Here is a 22,227-nt window from a genome sequence, read left to right as displayed (position 1 = left end):
AAAAAAAAAAAAAAAAAAAAAAAAAGATTTAAATTGTTCCTGGAGGGATTGGTTTGCTGCCCCAGTTTGTTCTTCGTTTTGGGGGGCGGGAGTTTAGCATCCCCCGTGCATGCGCATGGATGGCCAGCCAGGTGCATGCATGTACACAAACAACACATGCAGGGGGAAGGATTAGCTAAAACTGCCATTTTTTTTTTCACCCCCCCCCCAACCCCCCGGATTTCAAAAGAAGGCCTCTGTTGAAACACTTCAGTCATTTGCATGGTGGTGGGGAGCACTGAAACAGCATCTTGCTGGCATGGAGGAACTGCAGGAGGGCTCCTCGAACAAGTAGCTGCAACTTCTATATGCAAAACTATATGCACACCCTACCTGTATGTAATGCACCTTCCCCAGCATCGCCATCCTCTTCCCCAAAACAGGGTGAGCCTGCAGGAACGAGGCTAAGCAGGGGATGGGCAGGCACTGATGGCTGCGGCAGCAGGAGACATGCTGTGTGTGCTGGGCTGCCGCATGGCACAAGCAATGCAGCCTGACAAGCAGCACACCCATGGATGCTTCTGGGGCTCTACAGGGGCAACAGGCAGCTGGGGGTGACTTTCAGCATCTGAGATGTGCTGCCGTCCCCTGCGAAGGCACAGCTCTGCCATGATGGTGGGGAATGAGCTGCTGGAGATGTTAGATTGATTCAGCAGGGCAAAAAGGCTGCCAAAGCACACAGAGCCGGACCTATGCTTTCGAGTAGGACCAACGGCAGCAGAGACAACAACATGACCATAAATGATAGAAAGCCTTTGGGCCTCTCACTTCTCTGTGAAGATTTAAACCCCTATCCTTTTGCTGAAGAGCCATCTGGAAACATTACACCACTTAGTGTAAATCTCTGTTGCCACTACACCCAGCTGCACAGCCCGCATGGTGGCTATACACTGCAAAGCATACAAGCATCTCATTCGGTGCAGGGCTTTCTCTGCATGGTTTCTCAGTGCCTCAGCAGTTTATTCTGCTCAGTGCTGTTTCTCCCTACCGATCAATTTAAACATTTATTCATTTGCTGGTTTTACAGGCGCAGAACTACTTGGCTGAGACGCGCCGTGACAGCGCTCCATCCCGAGCATCCCCTCCTTGTTGACCAGCTCACAGCAGCTCAGAGGAACAAGAATTCAGCACAGCACTCTGAAGGTGAAGCCTAGTGGATGCAGATGCTGTTCAAGGTTGCTTCTCCCCTCCAAGTGGGTGGCAGTGGCGCTTGCTCAGCGCTTTGTGACAGGCTCATCCAGAGGAAGAGCTGCTGGAAACTCCTCTCCACAGTGCAAGGGAGAGCTGGGGCTGCTGCCGAGGCAGGAGCTGGCAGAGCCATCCCCAGCACATGGGCTGACATTGGGGCTGGGCTGAACTGAGGGGGAATCTTCATTTATTCTTCACTCCAGATTTCAGCGTGGCCAAACAATTTTTTCCCCTTTAAAACAAAATAAAAGGGTGCACTTTTGCCTTCTGTCTCAATCTTTTGCAACCTTCCAACACTGCCTCAAACCTGTTTCAGCCGCTTTCTGTTTTGAAACAGTGAAAAGACAATCATAAAGCTCTCTATAATCTGTCTCACCCAAGTGACTCATGCAGAAATGCCACCAGCCTGTGGCAGTGGCCCCGCGGTCCCCAGGGATGACTCAGAGCGAGTACAGGAGCATCCATGCCGGAGCCTGGTGGGAGCCACGGGTAGGAAAGTGCACTGAAGCAAGCAGCTTTGTAAGGCAGTAAGAGCTTTTGGTGCAGGGTTGTGACCATTTTTTTGGTAAAGCCATGTTGGTCCCTCCTGGGACAGAGAGGTGGGAGACAAGGGGAGGATGATGCTGGTTCGAGGCAGGGAGGAGGAAGGGGAGTGGAGGAAAAGATGCAAAGTGAAGTGATGCTTTTCACATGAATGTTGCCTTTCAGATGGAAATGGCAGGGTCAGCAGCAGCCCTTGGACAATGGCCCAGTTCACTCTGCTCCCCACCAGCCACAAAGTGAGGTGGGAATCATGCCCGAGGAGTGTCATCCATGCCCCCAGCCTGGGCTGAGCCCATCAGGGCTCCCTGCCTCTGTATGGGCTGCTCGCCGAGGGCCCGCAGGGCACAAAAACCGGCTGGAAGAATGCTAACACGATGAGGGGGAGGGAGAAAGAGGGAAAAAAGAGGAGAGAGAGAAAAGCCAAAAGATTTCAACACAAATAATCTTCAAGGAGTGTTCTGTAAACAAAAAGGAGGGCATTGCGCCAGGAGCACCTGCCTCTCCGCATTGACATTAATTGTTTGGGGAAGGAGAAAAAAATACATTTCTCTTGCCGCATGTGCATGCAAAGAGAGATGGCTGTGATCTTCCCCAGGCCCTTTCCAGAGGAGGCAGGAGGGGAGGCGATGCTGGGCGCAGGATCGTGCCTGTGGTGCTGCAGCAAAGGCAGCCCTGGAAGCCAAACCCAATGGCATCCACTTCGCCTTCCTCCTGCTCGCTTCCTCGAGGATGCACATTCTTTCTAAATCTCTTGGCAGTTGCAAGCTCTCAGCGTTTTGCATCACTCTCTGATCCCGCTATTGTTTTTTCTCCACGTACCGTGGGCAATCCCTGGTCAGATGCTGCCAGGCTCCTGACCTCGTGGCTCTCCCGCGCCTCCGAGTCCCTCGGGTGCAAGTTTCTTCCTGTTCTTGGGGTGGGTACAGAGGAGCTGGAAGGCTCCTGCACCCACACGAGCGGTGGAGGAGGATTAGGCTGTGCACAAACAAGTCCCTAATCATCCGGTTTGGCAATCTCCCGCGAGCCACCTCGCCCCTCCCAGGGGCACCACTCACCCGTGCAAAGTGCCTGGCACCTCCAGTGACCACTGCAGGCTTTGCCAGCGCGGACAAAGTGCGAGGCTCTTTCTGTGCCTGGCTCTTTGGCCATCCCCGTGAGTGTCAACTCACCCATAGCCACGTGCCTGTTTGGCCAAGGAGGCCTCAGGGCTGTTATATAAAGAAAGGGGCTTCAGAACATTGTGGTGGGGAAAGATGGAGAGGGGCAGCAGGACTCTGATAGATGTAATTAGCATTATCTGCAATGCACTGCTCTGGGAGGGCTGGAAGCATCCATGTTTCTTCACTCACAGGTTTAGAACCTCAGGGCCCCAGTTCTGCACAGCATCCCAAAGCAGTGACCATCTCTGTCCCCTTCTGGCTTTATCACCAAGATCAAGTGGCTGTGAGAAGCCACCAACAAGTGCTGGGACCTCAGGGGACAAGCATAGGACTGAGCTGAAGCACCAGGATTCCTGCAGCAGGAGATGAGCTCCTTACAGGTGAACAGGACCACAAAGCAGGTGTTTTATAAGGGGACACAGGGCTAAATGCTTACCTGCTGCTGGGAGCATGACCGGGACTGGCAGAGCTCCCTCCTGGGACACCTCTGGTCTCCCTGGTGGCATAGATAAAGCTCACCTGAGGCACACAGCAAGCCTGAACAAAGCCACTGAGAAGTCATCTTGTTGGTGCTGATGGGTTTGTTAGCTGGTGCAAACGGTAACGAGTTTCATCTGAACACCATGGGGCTGATTACAACTTGCTAGGGAGCTTTCCTGGGGATTATGTTCAAAGATCTTCCTACAGATACAGCTAATATCAGCAGAGGGCAGGCACCTAGTGCCTGTGTGCTGCTCTGGGCTGCATGACCGAATTTTGCAGTCACTGCTCAAGCGCCATGAAATGGCACATCGTTACCTTTCCTCATCCCACACACACAGAAGGATGTGCAGCCTGTGTCGCTAGAGGCGACTAACGGGCCAAAAAGTGCTTTTTGCCAACATGAGCTGAAACGCTGCTGTTACGCTTCCCATTTTTTCCCTTTTTTTTTCCCATTTTCCCATCCATTACGCTTCAGGTGTGGAGCAGTCCTTGTGTTGCTTCCTCCGGGGAGGGAAGTCTGTGGTGGCATCGCCTACCTTAAACCTGGGTTATGCGGGTGCAGCAGAGCTCAGGGAGTAACCCAGTGCTCCACTGCAGACTGGTGAGTGTGGGGGATGTCCAGAGCCATCCCTTTGCAGCCCATGATGCCGCCTTCCCCCCAGCCTGCCCGCTCCCAGTTTAACCATTAACAGGCTGGCTGGCCCAGTGCAGACAATGGTCTGTTTGTTTAGCACCGAGGGCTGGAAGGGAGCTTGTATCGGGGGCCTGGCAGATTTATCAAAGTGGAGTGATTAGCTCTATTAGAGAAGGGATTTGTGTCAACAAAAAGACAGGTGCAAAGAGACTATTCCAGCTGGCAAAGGCTTCACAGAGCTTTAAGCATTTCAGTGGCAATAAAACTTCTTTCAGGAAGCAGAGTCGGATGGGAGAGACCATGTGTGTTGCTGATTTCTTGGACTGGCCCTCCCAGCATCTTGTCCTCATCTTGTCGGCATCTTGTCTCCATGGGGGACGTGGCCTTTAGGGTCCCCATGTCCCTTGCTTTTTCTCTGAGGTTGGAGGTGTTTCCCAGCTTCACATGTCCCATCCGAAGCCAGAGGAGGATGGGTTGAAAACCAAGCATGTACTGACTTGAACTCTTCCTTGAGGACATGCCACTTGCGGCCCCTTGAGCCACACCAAGGGCTGTAAATGCCCAGACCTGGACCTCTCTTGAGATCTCTGTGTGGAAACAGATGTGGAGAGCCCTACTGACAGCTCAAATAATGTCAGCTACACATTCATAATACCTACTTCCTCTGCACTTGCAATTTTACTGTGATAACTGCTCCGAAATTATTATTCAGTTTAGGCTGCACGGAGAGCAGGAGGAGCATGCTCTTACCCCTGGTTCCAAGGTGGACAAAGCTCACTCCTAAGAAACACTTTCAAACCAGAACACGAAGTACTTGCAGGCCAGCAATGAGGAGTGTTTCTGAGAACCAGCTGGAATTTTCGTTGTGAAAAGTTTATTAGGGGGCAAATCAAAGAAACAGGAGGAACTTGAGCATGGATTGGGTTACTACTTCTCTGACATGAGATCCTGGCAAACCTGACACAGGAGTAATTCAGAGAAGAGAAATTTGCCACCCTGCCTCAGTAGTCCACCAACATGAAACCATTGTTTTTTTTTGTTTGTTTGTTTGTTTGTTTGTTTTGTTTTTTTTTTTTCTTCTTCTGTAATAATATTTTTCCTGCACTAACAGATATATTTTCTGCTTCTCATGTTGCCTACATCCTTATAAGATCTCTTCAGAGGAGCTGTACTGATGCTGTAACATTTTGCTGAGTGTAACATGGATGAAAATATTTCTTCGGGCATGTTATGCTGGCTAATAGTGTATTAGCAATGCTGACTGAGGGCTGGATTTGCTAGCTGATTCAAGCCCATATGGCAACTGAGCACCTACTGAGTTTTTCAGAAACCTACTAGATCATAATTTACATATTTAGGCATTGACTTATCCATGACTTTAAGCACGTGAGTACTCACTTCAGCCCTTAAACCACTTCTGAGTGCTCCAAATGCTTCTGAAATTTTGGTGTGTGTGTGCGTGTGTTTGTGTGTGTGTGTGTAAGTACAAAGCTGTATTAAAAGTGCATTCAAGTCCTCCCAGTGGGATAGCTTCAGAAAGATCCCTGTATTTGCTCTGGGGCTCAGTGGAGGATCCAACCCTAAGGGCAGCTCCCAAGACCTCTTGCACACAGGTCCCTGACGGAGCAGAAGCCTGCAGACAAAAAGCACCTCCTCCCACACTGATTTACTGCAAGACCTTTGGGACTTCATTCCACCTTCCCTTGCCTTGGCTCTTTCTGTTCCCCAATGGGGCTGGTAGGATTGTTCTCCTTAGGACACCTACCTGGAGATCTGTGAGGAGCTCATGAGCTGCTGCTCTGCTTGCAGCCGGCCACGCTTGTTCGCAGCTGCATTCTTCGGCTGGTTGGAGGGAGCGTTTATCACTGAGGGCAGCTATAAAATAAAGGCCTGGGGCTACTTTTTCAAAACAGGTGCCTCAAACGTGGTCACAAAATATGCACGTCCCAGCAGGGAGCTGTACACCAAGAACTGGGCACTGTGCCCGCACTGCTTGCATTGCCCAAGCAGTACATGTTTTGGAGTCTTGATTGCCTGACATGTGGTGCTGGAGGCACCCACCGAAATCAGATTTAAGGGTTTCCATCCGCACCCTGAGTTATGTGAACCCTGCTCTGATCAGCCATGGGAGAGCTTCTCACTCCTCTTCAACATTTTCCCATTTGTGCATGAGCTTCTCAGTTTCCCTCTTTGTTTCCTTCATCATGAGGATTTTTTGGGACCTGCTAACACCTTGCTCCTCTCTATTTCTCTGCCTAGAGGATACATGGAGCTAACAGATGTGGGGGGGATATCAGAAGTTCGGGCAGTGATAGCAGAGCTGGTGTTAAAACAAAGCAGGGCTAAAGAGAAGAGCCGTGGTATTCACACAGTGCACCTGGTTTCTCATGCTCAGTGCTTTCCACCCAGCAAAGGAGACTCTCTCCTGCTTATAGCCTCTTGCCGAAGTCTTTCCTGTATTTCTCTTTAACTGGTATCACATAATTTGCACTGACAATAAGGAGGGTCAGTTCCACTTTATCTTGGCATCATAGAGCTCTTCAAAACAGAAAGCTCAGAGGCTCTGCTCTTGCATTAGCCTTCAAGGAACAGAGCACATTTCACCCCATCAGTGCGAAAGCATCAGTTCTCCTCTGCGTCCAAACGGCAGCATAGAGCCATCAGCATGACAGAGGTATCTGAGGGATCTTCATGTATGCCTCTTTCCCAAGGGTCAAATAACGGAGATAGGCAGGAATGGAGAAAACAACAGGCTCATGAAAATTCATGCAATTATTTCTTGGCAGGTCATCACTGCCATTTTGCTTTTGGGTCAGGAGGACGTGCAAATGCTGGTGGCTGGAGAGGGATCCTGAGAGCATGGGCTGTTGCCTGCCATGCACCAAGGAGCCTGAGCACTGCACACCAGAGTAAAGAAATGGCATGAACTGCAAAACCGTGATTTCCCCTGGTCTGCGCTCTTGTTTTGCCAAAGGGGTCTTTTACTTTGCACAAAGCCAGGAAGTGAACAGAAGGGCAAGGCAAATGAGATGTCCTCACTCCTGCTTCTCAACAGAGAGGTTCACATCCAGTCTGCCACCTAATCAAATCCATGCAAATGCTGAGCGTCAGCTGCGTCCAACAGTGGCTGTTCCACACAAAAACAAGGCGCTGTTCCTGAAATGTGCAATGGCACCTGTATGTTGTAACATATGGATCGCCCACCATCGCCCCTGAGAACTGCAACATGTGTGCAAAAATGCGTTTTGCATTGCTCAGATGTCCCAGATGGCAGCACTTTGGTGAAAGGACAGTGGACTCTTGGCTGCAGGTGGTGACTCCTGGCTGGTGCAGCTTCAGGTGGACCCTTCTGAGCTGAGAAGCAGCAGATGTAAATGGTCCCATCCAGCCTGGGCTTGACACCCAGTAATGCAGTGCGCAGTTTTTCATTGGTCATGGCTTATTGTCAGAGTGCAACTCACGCTGCTACCTCTGTCTCCTTGTTTCCCCATTTTTAGGAACTTGGGGGTGCTTGGGATAGGACTAGGGACCACACCAGTCTGTCTCCAAAATCAGAGGGCTCCCATACTGGTGCACCCTTGGTCTAGGTCAGTCCTGCTGCAACGTGTTTTGCATCCCACCCTCCCTGTGGTGGAAGCCCAGGCAGCAGCAAAGCAGTGATTTACAATATTTCTAGGGATGGAGCAGTGCAAACCTACAGACACCTAATTTCTAGGCACCATATTTGTATTTTATCCCTCTTTTGGCAGACACTGAGCCTCATACACCCTCTCTGTTAGAAAGACATCCTGGTGCTTCCCAGCAGCACCAAAAGGTGGCAAAGCCCACACAGCCCTGCACACCTCTCCTGAGGAGTATATCTGCTCCGTGGGTACTTGTGTGGAGAGGTACAAGTATTTCCTATTTTCTAAGTGCTCTTAAGAGCTGATTATATCTTGCAGACACCCGCAGAAGTCCCTGGGAGAATGGAGAGGGAGGTTACACCCGAACCCCTGCTGTTTGGGACTAACTTGCTCTTGGCTCCTTTAGGGGCCATGCAAAGACCTGTTTAAGCCATGGGGGTTAGGGAGAAGGGCTTTAAAAATAAGGTTTGAGCATGTGGAGAGAGATAGAAGTTATGAATGTGAGAAAGTTTTTTTTCACCATCTTTTATGTGCTGCTCTATTGAGTCTGGGTTGGCTGTCCAGATGGTTGGTAGAGGAAAAGTCTAAATGATTGTAATGAATTCTGCTAGTCTTGATAAAACCCTCACTCGAGCTTGCTGAGTTGTGAATCTCAAACTATCAATAGGTCATGCCTTGCAGTCCTCCCCCTTGCCTAGGCTTTCCTTTTTCTTATCTTACTTATCATGGATCTTCAAGGAGATTTGCTTTCCTCCCATGTATCAGCAGCCAGCCTATAGAGAAAGGCATGAGGTGGAAGAGGACCACTGAAGCCTGGTGAACCAATGGTTGGATGAGTTTCTAGGCAGGCAGGAGATTACAGCTGACCCCAGAGAGGTCATTTCTCTTCTCTGGGTCTCTGTACTGTATGAACCTAACACAATACTCAGCTTTGAAATCTGTGGCTTGGAGAACCACTATGAAGGATTACTAGAGAGATGTCAGATATTTCAGTAATACCACTGGTTTTCAGGGTGATGATATTTAAGCTCTGGAGAGGTAATACTTCTCATGCCAAAGTGCAGCACTGAGCTGCCAGTTCAGCAGAGCATAGCTGTTCAGAGAGGGCATGTTCCTGAATTTCTCTTCTATGCCATGAAATTGAAATCCTACTCATCGTTTGGTGCAGGTGCTGGGCAGGAGAGCAAAATCTAATAGGCATGAGCACTCATCCAGCTCCCTTGTGCTCAGCACTCCAGAAACCCCCATGGGACCTGCCACCTCCATCCCTCCGTGGGTGGATACAAGCCCTTCTCATCTACACTGCCTGCTGGTGTACCGCTCTTTTCTATTATTTAATTGTGCTTCATCCTGAGCAGCTCCCTGTTGTTTGGAGGAATCTGCAGTGAACCCTGTCTCGGGGAGCTCCTGAGGGTCCCTGCCTGGCAAGGTCTGTGCTGAGGGACCTTCCCTTGCTGCCGGTGGAGCATTCCTCATCCACCCTCCCGTAGACGCCCGCACGCCTTTTGTTACCTGCCAGGCAAGCGGAGGAACAGGATTGCTCAATGAACATATATGTACCTTGGCAGGCCACCAGCTCCAGCCGCTGGCTCCACCCTGCCTTTCCTTCCCCGTAGCCATATCGCTTCCCCCCTCCTCCTTTGACATGCCATTCCTCCTCGCTATCTAGGCTAATCTTCATCAGTCATTGCCCCGATGCTCTCCTGCTCTGACACGCTTGGAGTTTCAGTACAATTCCTGCGGCAGGTCGTGTCACGTCCTCTCACGCCGGCTGCTTTACGTGGATCCCTGCCGAGGCACTGCACAGCCTTGAGCAAGACTTCTTCTGCTCACAATAATTTAGGGCAGCTTTATTGCTGGATGTTCATCTCCCCGGGAGGAGGAGCCGGGGCTTTCGGTTTGCTTTGGAGAGCTGGCTAAAACGCAGCGCCGGGTAGAAACCAGCCAGCATGTTACAGCTTGAGCTCCTGCCTGCGTGATTTAGGCTCTGAGGGATGCAGAGCTGTTATTTCTGGAATGTCAGAGAGTTTCACTTTGGGGAGGGTTTTTATTTGTTTTCTGGAAGGGCCCAAACTGGTGCTGTGCTTACGGCCAGCATGGCGTGTCCCCCAGAGCACAGCGGGGCTGTCTGTGCCGTGCTCGCTGCCACAGCTAGGCTGCGCTGGGGGGTACAGCACTTGTCCCACCAGCCCTCATCTGTGGGGGCAATGACTGTGGCTCTAGCAAGGGAAGGAGCCAGTCCATGTGATGATTTCTCCCCTGCACTTTCTATCCTGTCCTACACTGCTGTCCCCTCCCCACCTCAGTCTGGTCCTTGGCCCCTCCAGGCCACGCCAGCCCCTCTCCCCATCCATCACTTATGCTGGCTGTTTCCATATATCCTTCCCTGTTTGCCTCCTATCCTTGCAGGGCTGTGCTTCATCATTTGGTGACACCTTCCCTTGTAACCTCAAAATTCAGCTGTGAAAAAAGCGCGGCACGTAGAGAGGTGCCACTGGTTTTTTGGTAAGAGATCTGTGAAGACCACCCTGCCTGCTGAAGCCATGCCCATGGTGGATGGGCGTTTTGTGGCACACAAAACATGAGTGCACACACAGGAGTGCATTGCCCAGAAAGGCTGGTGACAGGGAAAATCTTTGTCTTGATTGCGTGGGCAAGAGCAGAAGGAGAAGTCGCAGAGCCTTTATGAGAGAAGCCACCCCAGTCTGGAGGAAGCAGAGGTAAAACATCTCTCGGTATGAGCACAGGGAGCAAATCAGGAGGCTCACTGAAAGGGAACCAGCATGCCCGGCTCCGTGATTGCCCTGGCTGCTCAGTTAACATGCAAAGGAGATCGTGCCGCCTTCGTGTTTACATCTGGTATCACTTCCCCAGGTGAGCCACGGGGCTGGGCAGCGCACGGTGTCACGGACTGTAATCTGTGGTCTTTGTGCTTTGTTGTATAGCGGTAATGCAAGCTGATATTTCGGAGCGCTTTGAATGCTAAGAACGTGTTTGCATGTTATCTTTTGCCCTAGGTAATTGCAAAGGGCCCAACAGATATGGTAAGAGAAAGCTCCCTGGAGAGAGGAAGCACTGCACAGAGAGGGGGCAGCCGTAGAGATGAGGATCCATCCTTACCCTTCAGTAAGTTCCCAAAGGAGTTTTGGACCCAACCTAAGAACTAAAATCAAACAAGAATATAAATAAAACAAATTATAATGACTCCACTTAACATTCCCATGCATTTCTCAGTGATGTCACTGATGTTGGTTAGCAAATAAACTCCTATAGACACCGTAACTCCTCTTCGGGTAAGAACATTGATTTTCTTAAATCTGTGCCTTCTGTGATGACCTTTAAGCTCATTAGGGTCATATCTTACCTATGACACTCAAAACTCCAACCCCAGACTGAAGCACTGGGTCATCTCACCTACTCCATCAGAGGTTGGAAGGAGAACAGCGAGGAGGGAGGTGATGCCCATCCACCATGGACAGTCATTTTGTGCCTACATCCCCCCTGTTTCCAGCCCTGGAAATGGCAGTTACCATTTTTTGTACTTAACAATAAATAAGGAACAAGGAAATTCTGAACACATGCATATAAAAATGCTTGGCCAAAAAGCAGAAAACAGAGTGAAATGAGTTCGAGGAACTAATTTCCTTTCACGGTGACAGTTTTATCCCCTCCTGAAAAGAAAAAGGCAAGAGTGAAACATGCCTAATGTAACCACTAAACCACTAAAAAGGCCAAGAAAAATTGGTTGCTTAACATCTGGTCTTCAAATAAAGGTGGAACAGAGCTGTACTTGTTGCAGGCTCGTTCCCCTATCTTTACTCAGGATGACTAAGATGTTTATCATCCACTAACCCCAGAACAAGTTACTGCTCTGCATAAGCAAAGATGACCCTAAATCTGGAGGCATGCTGCGGTGGTCTCCTTAGACCTTCAGCCCCAAATCCAGCCTGGTGTATTGCTTATCACTGGTCCTGGAAGTGTTTTTGGGCCCTTATCCAGCTTGGGCTTCCCTCGGATGCCCACCTGCCATCCTGACTGCAAGGAGCCTGTCGAGTCCTGGTCCTTGCCTGATGCCCCAAAATTTTGGCCAAGCCCAAGCCAGGGAGAGCCTGGCTCTCACCCTGGTCCCTCTGCTCCACCGGACGATGGAAGGAGGAGGGCATTAGGCAAATATCCCCAACTTCTTAAGATTCCTGCTTAATGAGCACATTTGCTCAGTGCAGCAGTTTCCCTCCATATCAGTCATCTTATCAGGCTGAGCCTGCCTCTGCCACCTGCAAGCAGAGATATCGCAGGGGGGGGTCATAAACCACTTTGTTTTAAGTTCGTATGCGCTAAAGTCAAGAACAAGTTTCAAAGTGAACTTATCGTTTTATTTTTGTCATAAAAAAAAGGAAAGAAAGAAAGAAAAAGGGATAAAACACAAGCCGGCTCGCTTTATGATCTCCTGATTGCAGATGTTTCCTGTCGGGTGGCTGGGCTGCTCGGCTTTCTGTTTGCAACTACCGAAAAGCAAAAGCGCTTGGCACTGTTTTTGGGCACGTGTCGTGCAACAGTTGAGCCACCGAGCCTTGCACGCCGCCTGCCCGGGAGGTGCCAAGTCATACAGCTTCACCTCCCTGCGTGCGTGCCTGCCTGCCGAAGGACTTTCCTACCTGTACCCAGGCTGAAATAATGCTTCCAAAAGGAGCTGGGATGAGGAGGAGAAAACAAGGTGTGGCAATGTGCAACTTCATGCTGCCACTTCAAATGTCGTTACTTTTTTTTTTTTTTTTTTTTAAAATATCTTCTGGCTAACTGCTCAGATGTCTTATTCACTCCAGGTTTGGGCTGGATCTTGGGCAGGGAGCAGGCAGAGGATCGCTTGAGAGCCAATGCACCTCTCCAAGAGACAGTGCTGCCCCGCTCCTGGCTGCATTTGTGTCTTTGCCTGGCACAAGATTTATTGCATCCAGGAGCAAAACACTGAGCTGGCATCATTAAAGTACAGAACAAACCATAAACCACTTATTTCTATAAATACATCACAAATATGTAAGGCCTCAGGTTACGTCAGAGTAATCTTGGCCAACTCTTTTATGCTTTAAACAGATGAAAATTCTGTTTTTAAGAAGGTTTTGAATCATCCTATTTAGAGACCCCTATATGCATTTTTCTTTCAAGTGATAAGTCACATCAACCCCCCAGATAGAAACCCCAGAGAAGACACATAATGGATGCAGCACAGGTGACAAGAAAGATGCAATTCCTCTTTTTCAGCTTCTTATCTAGTGGCTACATCACATCCATGCGCAAGGATTTCCCAGCCAAATACTGGAGGTGCAAAGCAGCCAGATGAGGCAAGGGGGGGATTTTTGGTACCCAGGGTGCAGCGCAGCCGTCTGGCTCGTCATGTGCACAGACAGAAGTAGCTGACATGGATCAAGAGAGGTGTGAATCTGATTTTGGAGATACGGAGGGAGCTTCTTCATCTCAGGGAGGGATCACCTGCGAGCAGCCTTCTCCCAGAGGCTCAGATCTGAGAGGAAAACCTTTCAGATGCTTGCTGATGAACAAATCACTACATTGCACTCCCTGAGCCCAGACCCGCATCCACACAGCAACACCCAAGCAAAGCCTCACGCTGCTATTTTTTGAAGAAAAAAAAAAAAAAAAAAAAAAGCTGAGACAGAAAAATGTGAGGCTCTAAGGGTTGTTTTTCCTTCTCCTTCTCCCTCACTGAGCCATAAAGTTGCAGGGTAGCTGGAGGCTGAGCTTACTCAGGATCTGTCAGCTCCCCAGCCCTGCCCTGCACTTTAAACAGGACAAACAGGTTATGACATTAAAGTTTCCAAACCTGGGGGTGCTCCTTACCCAGGAGAGGTTAACACAGGGGCACTTCGGGCCCCTGGATAAGGGGAGGGGATGCTTGCAGGCTGAATGTTGCTGGGAGCAAGTGGGTTTTAGTTTTATTACTCATAAGAGGGCTCCAGGCAAGCCCTGGGGCTGCAGGAGGAGTGGGTCTGCTGTTGCCAAATCCTCATTGTTTTAGGAGGTATAGGGCCTTGCTACGGGTTTTGGGGAAGGAGAACACTTTGCTTGTGAGATATGAACTGAGACACGGATTGGGCAACATACCTAGAAGCTGCTGTAATGGGAAGGATCTCTTTGGGGTTCCAAACACCCTCTAAGAGATGCCCTTGGGAAGAGCAGTGTCTAGGCAGCCAGCTGGTGTTAGCAAGCAGCTTGGAAACTGCATCTGCTTCCTGGGACCAAGAGAGAGGGGAACAAAGCCGCTTTTTGGGACAAGAGCAAACACTTGGCGCGTGCGTTTTACAAGCTACAGTTTCCTTAAAACCGATAGGAGCACTCCCATGGGATTTATTGTGCTGTTTTACAAGAGAACAGGATGTTTCCACTGCTTTATAGTGCAAAGGTGTACGGCATCAGAAAAGACACTGGTGTGGGACAGGTGCATTGTCCTGGGGCTGTTTGGTGCTCAGGGCAAAGGGTGTGGAGGAGGAAAGCCCCAAGGTCTGCAGTCTGCCCTGGTGCTCTTTAAGACGGAGGGTTGGTCCCACTCTCCAAATACAGGCTGTCCCCAAACGCTCTGCTGATATTCCTGCCCCATAGCTGTGATTTGTCCCTCCCTTTGCTCCAGTACCCCCCTGCTCCCTGTATCCCCCCTGGGTGAGCCGTGCCCTGAACGGGGGCAGGTGGGCTGATGTCCCCCCCGAGCGCCATGAGGGTGACACTGTGACATCTCCCCTTTGCTTGCTGTCTCCACATATCACTTCTCAGCAGAGCCAAGGAGCTGCCCAGACCCCCTGCCACCCCCGCTCTATCACAAGGTGCGGTGCCTAGCAGGATAGATGGAGAAGAATAAGGGCAGCGGGGGAATGGAGATGACAGTGCTTGGGAACACTCCCATCTGCAAGCAAATCAGGCTTTGCTCCCTGTCATCCTGGAAATTCATGGATCTACATTAAAATAAATAAATAAATAATTTTTTCCAGCTTATGAGGCCCTCCAGCGCCAAGCTGTCATTTTGCTCTTTTAATTGTGTGTATGCTGCTCTACAGGCAAGTCTGTGAGCTGCTTGCAAGCTCTCTGGATCCTTAACCATCCGTAGGCTGGAAAACATGCTGAAGGGCTCTTCTTCTTTCCACAGGACAGATTCTTCCCTCATTTCCCCTCTGTTTCAGAGGCTGCAGGAGCCGGAGCCACAGCTGCTGTTCAGCTGCAGCCAGATCTCTGTGATGGAGCCGGGAGAGCATTTGGAGAAGAAAAGGAAGGCAGCCCTCAAGGACCGTCCTTGCAGCTCCTGATTTAGCTCAGATTTAGGGCTCAGAGAAGTAAAAGCTAAAGATCCTTAAATCTTTGCTGTTCTAGCAGGTTGCCAGAGAGAGGGGTGAAGTGGTGCCATGGAGGAGAAAGCTAGAACAGATTGAGGGACACACATTTTCTGTCCAGTGGGGAGCAGGTATCAGAAGCCCCAAGAAGAGATGTCCAGCCCCCAGCTTCTCTCTGCTTTTTCAGCTGGGTCTGACCTTGTGTAATCCCTCCCTTATCAGCAGAAATTCCTGAAGCCCAGAGGTCTGTGGGGTGACCTGGGAGCACAAGTCCTTCCCAGCAAGCCTGAGGGCAAGGAGAAGATGCTTTTACCTACAACATCTGCTTGGGTGATCTCTAGAAGCAGTACTTAGCTGCCCTGACACATCTGCAAAAGCCAGCAAGATCCTACCAAAGAGACATTTCCAGCAGCAATGACACCAGCAGTGTGCATTGGGCAGGAAAATATCTCCTGTGCTTTTTGCTGTTTGCATCAAGTCATATACAGAGACAAAAGGGAGCACATGCCACCTGCCTACCTGCTCCAAGGATGGGCAGGTGATGGGGATGAGCATCTTGCTCCAGTACATGCAGCGGCATTGCAGAGATGCTGAGGAAGAGATGCTGCAGAGATTCAGGATGAGCTTGCAGGGCTGGCTGTTAGACTCAAGGTGGACTAGAATATTTAGTTTTAAGCCTTTATCTTCCAGCAAATAAGTGTTATTTATACAAAAAGGGCTGCTGCCCAGACCAGCTGTACCCTGTGCATTGAATAGGCAGGGTTAAAGAATGCTCATCAGCCCTTCAAAAGAGTCAGTTACATGAACTCCTCCTTGTGCTATCACTCGTCCCTAACCCTCACTTTCCTCTCCCATTCAGAATGGACGCAGATATAACATCATGCTTTCTTATCCATCAGGTGGCGTTTGTCCCTCCGTGCAACCTTCCTCCTCCTTCCTTTCTTTTGTCACACGGTCAGATTAACACCAGGCCCACACAGCTGAGAGCCTAGCACAGGGTCTGGGCAGCATGGGGTGCACACATTCCCTTCTGCCTGTCCGTGGACCTTAGTGCCCCATTCCCAGCCTTGTTCTCTGTGGGACAGTTGCAATGTGCTGGGAGCATCCAGAGAGAGGCAACACTGGGCACAGCTCATGGCAGGCACTCATTTTCTAAGTGCCCTTGGGGGATGTTCTCCTGCTGTTGGTCAAGCGTAGGCCGACCAGCCTCACCTGGGCAGAAATCACTGGCACATGTCGAAACAGCCTCATTCAGGGGCTTGTCTGGGGCTGATTGGCACAAGTTGGAGATCACTGTCAACCTCGGGAGACTGCCAGGACTTTGGGTCATACATCACAAGTCTATTAGGAGTCCAAATTCATTCACTGGGTTATTTTCCCCAGGGAAAATAATTATGTGAGTGCAAAGCGTGCCCTAGGGGACTTGCATGGTATGAAACCACAGGAATAAAAGTGCTGTCTTTAACCCTTGCAGTAAGCCATTAGGTGATTTGGGTGCAGGATGGGGTGAGCACTGCATCCACAGCTGACAGCGAGGACAGCTGCAGCCATGCTTCAGCCTCCTAACACCCAGCTATCACCACTGGCTTTGTCCTAACTCTGCGTGGAGCATCTCTTTGAGGAGCAAGGCTCCTCTTTTGCTTGTCATTAACAAGGTGCAGGGGGCAGCTGAGGAGCTCGTCTATCCGGGCTCCCTCTCCTCCCTGGAGAGCTGCTCCATCCTCCTGGCCCCGTGAGGCAGGCGGGATGCCAAGAGGACGATTTCAGCAGAAGGAGCATTTCAGCAGGAGGAGCATTTCAGCAGGAGGAGCATTTCAGCAGGAGGAGCATTTCAGCGAACAGCCGACTCCGGCAGGAGCAGGACGGCCCCGCAGCGCCGCCCGCCGCTCCGCGCCCGCAGCGCTGCACACCCGGGGAAAAGCAGCTCGGGGCCAGGCACCACCCGAGCCACCGCTCTCCTTCAGCCTTAAGGCATCAAATATCTTCGGGCACAGAGGCTGCCGTCCTCCTTTTCACTGAGGATGCTTTGCTGCATATTTATACTACAGCTAACTTTTCCTTGCATGTTAACTCCTCATCTCTCCAAACAGAAAGACTTTCAGCTTATCACTTGCTGCTCCTTAAGTTAAGATGATATTATATGACAGGGGTTTGCCATGGGACAGCTACATCTATCCCAGACCAGCTCGGGTGTGCTGCTGCCCATAATGTGTTTGTGTAATGGAGAAGTACCCTTGCCTGGGGGCGTGAAGCCTGTCTTTTTCCCATAAAGAAATCACATCTGCCTATTTTCCTTCACCTCCCAATTCCAGCAGCCTGAAGTGGCACCAAAAATCTATACTTGTTCAACATGATATGCATCGCCCAGGAAAGGGCTAATAGGAGAGGCAGACCACTTGAGAGGCTGATCAATACGCCCACCTGCTTTTGATGGTAGGTGTCTGGCAGAGCAAAGCACTGTCTAAACCCTCAATTACCCTTCCCTCGCCTCTCCCTGCCTCCTGACAGTCACTGCAGTCAAGCCCTCTTCACGCCTTGGAGTGGATTAGTGCCTAATAAAATCCTGCAAAATGCCAGCACATCCCTGAGCCACTTCAGAAAGTCTCTAGTTAATGCTGAAAAGGAACGTGGTGAAGGGAAACTGCACCCAGTTATGAGGAAAAGAGGGAAAATGGAGAAAAAGGGAAGATGTAGTTTTGAAAAATATATTAAGAGGAAAAGGAGGTTTAAGACCTTTCAGAGAGTTTCAAGTGAAGCCTTTGGTCACAAGTTTTCACAGCACCCAGGTACTTTTTCAAAAGTTACATGAGCATTCAGCTTTTCCAAAAATTCACCATCTTAACACAGAGAAGTGTCCAAGCAGGAGTTTTTTTGGGTGGTCTGGGTTCTGAACGTGGAGAAAGGCAGCATGTGGGGCTTTGGAGCTGTTCCCTGTCCCCTATCGTGACATATCCCAGGGCTGCAGGTGGGGCTGGTGGAGAGGCAGGCGGCCAGCCGCAGAGATTACCGGCAGCCACCCTGAGGCGACGCACGATCCAAATGAAATGGGAAAAACAAGGGAGAGAGAGGACAAAAGTGCATGTTGTCAAGAGCAGACGAGGGACAGGAGGCTTCTGAGGGCTGGGGCTCGGCGTCCAGCTGGAGTCAGCGTGCTCGTCTTCCTGGAAATTCGGCAGGGGAATGAGATTTCAGGCTCCCTCGTGCCCATCTCCACCCATTAAACAAATGAATGTTTACTGAAAGGAGGAGACCTGTTCCAAGCTCTTCTTGTTTCAGGAAACCTCTTCTTCGTTACGGACGTCTCCTTGTCCAAGTGATTGGCAGCAGAGAGGAGAGGAGCCAAACTGAGAACTGTTGAGGTTTTGTAATCCTCCTTGGACATCCACCCTGAAGAGGGGCTTGCCCATGGGAGAAGCTCCGCTTTTCTGCCTCCCACTTCAACCCCTGGCTGACCACCAGCATCCCGTGCTTGGGCAGAGGGAAGCCTTCAGAGAGGTCATAAAGTGTAGGAGACTTGCAAAATCAGGCACTTTCAAGACAAAATCCTTCTGTGGACAGTGAGTCATGGTGGAGAAGGGAGCTGAAGGGATGGTTTGGGTATTTATTTTCTTCCTGGAAACATCTCTGATTACAGTTCTTCGAGATTCAACAGAGCTCTGACATCACTGACCAAAAGGCAGCATGGAGATGGCAATGAGGCTTTAAATCTGCTTTGCATACAGAGCGGGCACAGTTAGTTTATAGACCAGCTTTAGATCCTCTTTTAAGGCAACCTGACCCTCAGAAGGAGGTTTCAGGTTCAGAACTGCCTTACACACATCTCCCGGGCACCGCTGTGCAAGGAAACACGAGAATGTTGCTTCTTTCAGCCGTGCATGTGGGGACACGGGCAGAAATAAAACTCTTCCAGTGGCTCCCGGGCCGTGATTTGGTGCAGAGCTCAGCTTGCAGCCCTGAGTCACCACATGTCACCGTCAGCAGAGGTGACAGGCCACCCAGCACGTCACGAGCAGCTGCCAGGCACTCAGCCCCCTGCGGCCCTGCCACCGCTCCATCCCTGTGGTTCACAGCTGCCCTGAGGGCATCGGGGACCTGAGCAGGAGACGGGAGGCTGAGCTGCTTCTCTGCCCCCCAAAACAGGGTGTTTTGGGATGACAAGTGCACAAAGTGATCTTTATATAAAAGCTGCTCTAAGAAACTGAAAATTGCATCGACTGGTTGGAGAACAGGAGACACTTCTTTTTCTTTCTTGTTTGCTCTTCTTTCTGTTTTGGAGGTTTTTCAGGTGGGATTTGCAAGAGGATCTTTTTCAAAAGCTTATTATTATTATTTATTAATAATAATTATTATCAATATATTAGAAATATATCTATTAATATATTTATATTAATAAATTGTTATTATTATTATATTTTCCTTTCCATTGACAAGCCCAGAATGGCAGAATGGTTGTTGTTGGAAAGGGTCTTTGGGGATCACCTGGTTGAGCTCAAGCAGAGTGGACTTCTTGGGGCTGGGTCCAGCCAGGTCCATCAGCAGCCCCAGGGCTCCATGGAAAGCTGCTCTCCTGCTGGCTGACCCCCAGTACGTACTGGTGCATGGGGTGATTCCTCCCCAGGAGCAGGACTTTGCATTTTCACTTGCTGAGCTTTGTAAGGTTCCCACCTGCCCACCTCTCCAGCCTGCTGAGGTCCCTCTGAAGGCCACCATGGCCATGTGTCTGCCCAGTGTTCCTGTTTGGGACCACAGATATGAATATCCCAGAAGAAAACCAGTGGGGATAACCTAAAAGGTGTCTTCTATCTTGGAGGTGAAGATGGAGACCAGACTGCCTGCCCATCCAAGGTCTGGAGTGACCCTGTGTCTGCCCTGCCCTGGATGAGGTCCTTGAGGGCTGCCACAAGGTGTGGGACATGAGCTGGTGACACTGACCCGAAACGGGCAGTGAGGCCACACCAGCCCTGCACCCTCGGCTCATCTAAGAGCAGGGCTGTGGTCTGAGCATCGTTGGCTCTGATCAAACAGGGGCTTAGAAGAGACCTCCACGCATGGCTGGGGCTGAAAAGCAGAGCTGCGTCATGGGGAACAACAGGCAGCTGTCTCCGCTACCAGTGTGTGCTGCTTATCGGCAGGGCAGTGAGAAGGCTCCATTTAGGGCTGTGTTTGCTTTGCCCAACTGCGGTGCTGCGATAGGAGCTGCGGCAAGACACAGCCACTGCCAACGTCAGCACTACGGCTGCCTGCTCCCATCCCAAACCTCTGCTGGGTCCAGCCCAAAGCCACGTGCCTGCCTTCTCCAGGATTTCCTCTGTCTGCCCTGCTTATATTTGCCCAGTTCACCCCAATCTGAACCTATCCGAAAGTCCCCTTCCTGCCTTCCTAATCCCTCTGTCTCTTTGAAAAGCAAAAAGGGAATGCTCAGGTTTTGCTTAGTCACTTCCAAAATGCCCAGCACCAGGGTGAGGAGCTGGGATTGCATCCCGCCCCCCCTCGGCTCCCCTCATCCCATCCTCAGCCATTTCTCGGCCAATGTCAGGAATAAATTGTAATGTCAGGAATGTCAGGAATGTTATAATGTCTCGGCCAATGTCAGGAATAATAATGCGTTGCTAATGGCAGGGCACTGGAGGGGTTGCTCCAGCTCGGCTCACGCCATAATGGCAGGTTATTTGGCACATCAATCCTGCTCACGTTTCTGAGCAAGGAGGCTGCAGCATCCTGCGGCTTCATGGCACCATCCCAGAGCTTGCATGTCCTAGGGTGCTGGTGGCCACCCTGGGGCATCCTCCAGGGCAGGAGTCCTTGCTCAAGATGACCCAAGACTTGGGGCTGGATTCTTGTTTTGAGTTGTTTTGATGAAGATGGACTTTCTACATTTAGGATGTCCTTTTGAAGTGCTGGAATAGGGGATGTGAGGGTCTGATCTTGGGTTTTACTCACTTGCAGTGCTGTCCCTTGCCAGCCAGGTAGTTTCTGAATGGATGGAGAGCCTTGGTCACCTTCCCACAGAGCAGCAAAATCTGAAATAGAGACAGCAGCTAGACACAAATGATAAACACACAGGAAGAAGAAATGCCTCAAGGATGCTCAGGTCCTGGAACAGTATGTGGGCAGAGGATATAACCTAGGAACATTTACCTGGGAGATGGATGGAAATGGTGCATTTTGAAGGTTCTTCATCTCAAGAAGTGCTCACAACCTCAAATGTTCAAAGTTTTTTTTTTGCATTGGTAACTTTTTATGCTTTTCCTAGCTCTCTGACTGAGGCTGTTAGTGCTGCTTTCCCTTGAAGGTTTATTTTCCTCCTTGGTCTATGCTTTTCTTTTCTCTTTCCAAGGGCACATCCCTCAGCTTTCTGTACCTCTTTCTGCTCTGGTTTTCTTATCTGCCCATGCCTTCCCTTTCATTTCTCCCAGCTAGTGAGAATCTGAAGGCATTTGGAGGCAGGGTGAGAGGGACATTTGCCAGGTTTTTGGAGCAGTCTCGAGGACCTCATTACACATTTGTTTAGCATGTTCTCTCCCTACGCCGCTGCGCTTGGGGCTCAGGCATCAAAAAGTGCCCAGAGCTTTCTATAGTGTTCATTTGCATAGATACTGCTCAGCATCCCTACAAAATAAAATCCCTTTTAGTATACAAAAAAATACCACAAGATAGATTACCTGGGGTTTCAGAGGGGATAAGCCTGGCACAGTTGTGCTGAAGGCAGTGGGATAAGACTTTTTATACCCCAAACCAGTAAAGTTCCCAGTATAATAAACTCATGCTGAAGAAATATTTGCAAAAGATGACAAACCAGAGAAAGATTTATTTATCTATGTATAACGGGAGCTTTCTTTCATCCCAGTCATGCCAAAGGAGTGACTTGGGAAGCAGGGATTTGGTTACAGTCCTGAAGAGTGCTGGATCTGTATCGGCCAAGCAAACCATAGGAAAGTGTTAAACTAACCTTCTGCCATCCCATTATCAAAAAGAAAAGAATAAAAAGGAGATAATCCTTGTTTAAATATCACAAGCAGCAGCTGAGTCAGTGGGAGCTTTAGACTGGAAATGTCAGGGAGGAATTTAGATTTTCAGAGCAGTTGCTGCTCTGCAATTATCATAAGTCACTTACAAGGACCCCTTGTCTCCTGTTGCCCTCAACCACACATCTGCAGGGAGGGGGAGCAGAGACAAAACACATGGCCCTACCAGGGACTGATAAGGGAAACTGAGCGCGATCCCAC

The 22,227-nt window shown here is 50.1% G+C and overlaps 1 long non-coding RNA gene across 1 annotated transcript; it reads left to right on the top strand.

Annotated features, from left to right (window-relative positions):
• The first annotated feature begins 1,297 nt into the window (after positions 1-1,297).
• On the top strand, positions 1,298-20,478 carry LOC118168318. Its single transcript, XR_004751492.1, has 3 exons — positions 1,298-1,716; positions 10,688-10,796; positions 19,433-20,478. It is a non-coding gene; the product is annotated as an uncharacterized LOC118168318 (long non-coding RNA).
• The last annotated feature ends 1,749 nt before the right edge of the window (positions 20,479-22,227 follow it).

This window comes from Oxyura jamaicensis, chromosome 5, assembly GCF_011077185.1.
Source record: "Oxyura jamaicensis isolate SHBP4307 breed ruddy duck chromosome 5, BPBGC_Ojam_1.0, whole genome shotgun sequence".
Lineage (NCBI taxonomy): Eukaryota > Metazoa > Chordata > Aves > Anseriformes > Anatidae > Oxyura > Oxyura jamaicensis.
Note: the sequence above shows the minus strand (reverse complement) of the source record. Positions and strands in the feature narration are given on the sequence as shown.